Source organism: Chenopodium quinoa, unplaced genomic scaffold (genome assembly GCF_001683475.1).
Source record: "Chenopodium quinoa cultivar QQ74 unplaced genomic scaffold, ASM168347v1, whole genome shotgun sequence".
Taxonomy (NCBI): Eukaryota; Viridiplantae; Streptophyta; class Magnoliopsida; order Caryophyllales; family Amaranthaceae; genus Chenopodium; species Chenopodium quinoa.
This window is the reverse complement of record NW_018743332.1, coordinates 1,420,639-1,425,759: the sequence shown is the minus strand read 5'-3', so window position 1 is coordinate 1,425,759 and position 5,121 is coordinate 1,420,639. Positions and strand designations below refer to the sequence as shown.

The 5,121-nt window shown below is 32.3% G+C and overlaps 1 long non-coding RNA gene across 1 annotated transcript; it reads left to right on the top strand.

Annotated features, from left to right (window-relative positions):
- The first annotated feature begins 3,639 nt into the window (after nucleotides 1-3,639).
- Nucleotides 3,640-4,599, top strand: LOC110737972. The gene is made up of 2 exons (XR_002514525.1): nucleotides 3,640-4,165; nucleotides 4,335-4,599. It is a non-coding gene; the product is annotated as an uncharacterized LOC110737972 (long non-coding RNA).
- Nucleotides 4,600-5,121: the final 522 nt, after the last annotated feature.

The window sequence follows — 5,121 nt, the reverse complement described above, 5'->3', positions numbered from 1 at the left end:
GTTCTCGGATTTATTGTAGAAGTAATACCCTTGGGTTTCTTTTGGGTAACCCACAAGAAAACCTTGTTAGATTTGTGATGAAGTTTGTCGGATATTAATTTCTTCACATATATATACTTTGCATCCCGATATCCTTAGAAAAGATAACCTTTGAGGTTTATTCGTCCATAGCTTGTATGGAGTCTTTTCTACAGCTTTTGATTGAGCACGATTCAGTGTTAGTGCCATAGTTAGATGTGCGTGTCCTAGAAAGAGATAGGAAAATGCCTAAGACCCATTGTTGATTGTACCATGTCCAACAAGGTTTGATTTCTACTTTTGGATAATCTGTTCCATGGTGGAGTTCCTGGAGGTGTCAATTCTTAAAGTATACCCATTCTTTCAGATGGTCATCGAATTCTTGGCTCAAGTATTCACCACCTCGATCCGAACGAAGGGCTTTGATTTCTTGTCAAGCTAATTTAAACTTGACTGTTAAATTCTTTTCACTTTTCAAACTATTTAGATTTATGCGACATAAGGTAGACATAGCCATATCTACTAAATTCGTTTGTGAAGGTGATAAAATATCAATGGTCATTTCTTGTGGTGGAGCTCATTGGTCAACATCCATCGGTGTGTATTAGAACTAACAAGTCACCTTCCCTTTCTCCCCATTTGGAGAATGACTGCTTTATGATCTTTCCTAATAATAACCTGGCAATTCTCAAATGTTTGTAAATTGAATGAGTCAAGAACACCTTCCTGAACAAGTTTCTTGATGTTTTTGATGTTTATGTGGCCAAGAAGACAATGCCACAAGTACGTTTGATTTGACTCGAGGGTCTTAGCTTTCTTGACGATATTATTAACATTATAAACTTGTTTGTCCAATTAAAGCACATAAAGACCATTTCAGAATGTGCAATACCATATAAAAAATTATCGGGATAAAACGAACATTCATCCTTTGAAATTCAAAACCTTTGGAGTCCAACGACGAAATTTAAATAATGTTTTTGGTAATGTTGGGAACATAATAACAGTTTTCAAGTTCCAAAACTAGCCTCAAGGGCAAAGATAAACAGAAAGTTCCTATGGATACGACTGCAATTCTGGCTCCATTGCCGACCCGAAGTTCAACCTCTCCCTTCGCTAGCTTCCTAATGTTCCTAGTGCCTGTGAATTAGAACAAAGGTGTGAGCCATATCTAGTATCTAATACCCATGAAGCTAAGCTCGTGAAGTTTAAGTATATAATGAATATACCTAATCCAAAAGCAACGGTTCCGTTCTTCTGATCTTCGTTGAATTTGAGGCAATCTCTCTTCCAATGTCCCTTCTTCTAGCAATAGTAGCATTCGGAATCAAATTTAGAAGATGCTGCCTTCTCTCCTTGTTATCCTTGGTAGCCTTAGATTTAGGCGGAAATTTTTTCTTACCCTTTGTGGACACCTAAAACTGTCTCCCCAAAACCAACCCGATGATGAACAACCTTTCACCGCCATTATTAGTCAGGTTAAGTATTTAATCTTGGAGTGCTTAAATACATATTTCCATTTCATAAAAACAACCCAACTCCTATAACATTTCCCTAAACCATAACTTATTTTCCTCTTATCGTGCCTTTAAACCCAAAATAATTCATTTCGTATCCTTTAAAATCATTCATTTCGTGTCCTTTTTATAGAAACATTTATTATTGTTTATTTTTTCCATAATCTGGGTCCAATTATTTAATAATTGGATTGGGCTTGAAAAGAGCTTTCCAACGATATATTATAAGCTCAAATCTGAGTTATAACGAATAAGTTATGGCCAAAATATTAAACTGAGTCCAAACCGAACCTAAGCCCACCTTACCTATGACCTAGTGATCATGTGGAGGGTCCAAATTATTTAATCTCATTGCTAAAACAATTACGATTATTTGGAAGCTTCTATAAGTTTCTAAAAGATCTTAATTATCCTTTTTGAAAAGATCAGATTAAAGAGTTTGAAATTGAATAAAACTTTTCTTTTTGAAAGTCCTAATTCTATTCGAATTGAAAGACGTTCAAATATAGACAGATATTATTTTTGTTCCTCATAGTTTTTATCGAAATCTTAGATTGATGGATAGCCCTTGAAATTATATTTTCAACGATATATTATAATATCAATTCCGAGGTATAACGGAGAAGATATGAATTAAATATCAAACTCTATACAAAACTGACACCGTCTCACTATTTTGGACATGTATTTTGTTCTACAAAATATTTTAATCTGATTTTAATTGGGTTAGAAAGTAGACTTCAAGGGATTTCCAACGATATTTTATTTATCTTATTCCGATTTCTGGATCAAAAGAAATGATAAAAACAAAAACCGTTAAAATAGCGGTCTATTGAGTTTATTCCGATTTAATTCGGACCTTATCTTGTTTTTTTCGACCCTTCTTTTTTCTATATAAATAGAAGTCATATCTCCCTTTTTTCAATCATCAACAAGCTTGGTCATCAAATAATTCTCTTCTACCTCTTTAGCCTAAACACTAGCCTCCCCATTCTTTCACCATTCCTTCCTTTAAGCACTCCAAGAAGTTCATATAATACCCAAAATTCTATACTTAAACCAAGGCGTGAAAGGTATAATTGACTGAGGGTTTGGACCAAATCAACTCTATTTTTATTTAATTTAATTTAATTTCTATTTGATTTATATTTTTATTGAAGTTACTAACAATTTATTCATGACGTAGTAATTTAAAGGAACGCGCGGAATGTGAGTAATTAATTTAATTATTTATTTTTATTTTAATATTGCTAATGTCATGGTTAGGTTTTTTTATATTTGATTTGACTAACGCTATTATTGTTAAATTGCTTCCAATATTAATGTTTATTCTATTATTTTTTATTGATCACCATATTGCATGTTAAAGGGAATATGTAACTAAAAATCACGCCTAATAAGATAATTTGGACAACTGGTTTAGGATCCTTTTAATCTTGTTGTTTAATCAATTGATCACATATTTTATAGAATTATATGTTGCATTAATATTAAACCAATTTAGCATAATAATAGTTTGGAGCAAATTGAATATTTTGTTTGTATGCCTTTGAGATCGCAGGATTCACTTTTCACTATAAGAATCGAGTAGAGGCCAATACGGGCGAATGTGAGTCCATGACTCACTTCTTACCATCATCCTCGATCCTCCTTTCCTTGTTCCAAACCAAATGGAGTTAATGGGGTGTAACCTTCACGGGTCAATCGTTGTTGCCCATCGTTGTCTCTTATCGTGGTTGTCTTTTTATGATCCGTGAACGGTTTACAAGTTCCTTAAAAACTTGTTGACGACTCCCTATTTTTCTTTGTCCCTAATCATTGTCCCTAATCCACTACCACAAAATTAAGAAAATGAAACGCATCATATAGAACGGTTGGGTAGAAAAAGCGTTCTTCGCAACTAAATAGAACAGTTACCTGTAGCAGGCGTTGTGTAAAGTAATAAATATAAAACGGTTAGGAACCTAACCGTTCTCTATACTTTTTAACATTAAAAAATTATTTTATTTTATTAAATTAATAAAAGAATAAAACAATGTACTCATACAAGTATATAACCGCTAACTATTTTTTGAGTTAATCTTGAAATGCCCGCCCACTTTTTTCTTTTTTAAAATTGGGCAATTACTTTGTTACTTTAGCAAACCTAACCCACTTCTTTCTTATCCTACCCGCCTGCCGCCTCCTATTTCATCTTCCTCAAGCTGTATTGCTCAACTTGCATATACATACTCCATTTTCATTTGATTTTAGCAATAGAAAAACACAATTTTAATTTATTGGATATATCGAAAATTTGTATTGATTATTTATTCTCCTCTAGTATTAATTTCTCTATCTATCAATTGAATTTTGTCGGCGTTCTACAATCTAATTGTAGAACTTATTCATTTATACGATTATCTTCATGTGTTTGTTAAGGATTTTATGGCTATTTACGGTAGATACGATTAAATCTCGATAATTTATCCCGTCAGCGGTGATAGTGGTGTCGGCGTTGTGGCAGAGCTCGGAAATTGCTGACTCCGTCGTTACCTTCTCCGCCCTGGTTTTCCGTTGAAACAATTTTCGAGTTCTCCATTGAAGTGTTGTCATGCTCTTAATTGACGGGCTTCTCTCCTCTAGTATTTGTGAGTTTTTCTTTCTTATATTCCTTTTTAATTCATCATATACAATTTCGTGATGTTGTGTTGTTGAATTAGGTTTTCTGTTTAAATGTGTGGTATAAGAAATTATTGTGTTGTTAGTAAGTTGTGATTGATAATTTTATTGTTGGATTAACCATGCTTATAAATATAGGCAGCTCACAGAACTTGGGTTTCAATGAAGAATGCAAATTTTGGTTGCTTAGCTTCAGAAAAATAGTCTTCAAAGTTATATGAAGAAAGCAAAGAACAAAAATTCGGCCTTTGATGTACGAAGTATAATTTTCCGAGGTTAGTCAAGCACAAGACTAGATTATGTCAGATTAATAATCATGGCTTTTATCAAGGTTGAGCAAAACTTTTGTCAAGTACAATACTTTGTATATTACAAAGTAATGAAATTATTTTTCTGGGTTTAATTTCTTAGTTTGCATCATTGCTTGTGCATTTTGTTTTCTTAACTTTTGTTTTACTTTTAATTGTATTACCATTTCGAGATACATCACAACAAACATGTTAGATTATTTAGTAGCAATGAAAACATTATATTTTATTAAATACTTTTTGATTTATTGTGTTAATTGAAACTTTTGAATTTGGTAGTGCTTTTAGTATATGTTATCCGTCTTTTATAATTTGGTAGTATCTATACATAAGAAATGCATAATTTTTTTTTGCTGGATATTATATAAATACAAGCATATACAAGAAAAATATAGTTGGAAATACAGGAATACATGAAGACGTATAAGCTACTATAAGCTAGTGATTTTGGTTTTTTTTTTAAAAAAAAAAAAAAAAGATTATAGAACTGTTGTCTTAGGTAACAGTTCTATTTTGTAAGGATTATATAGAATTGTTAAGTACTCTAACCGTTCTCTTTTCCTTCATTATTTTTTAAATCCAAGAAGGGAAAACAGAATGGTTATGTCAAAGAACCG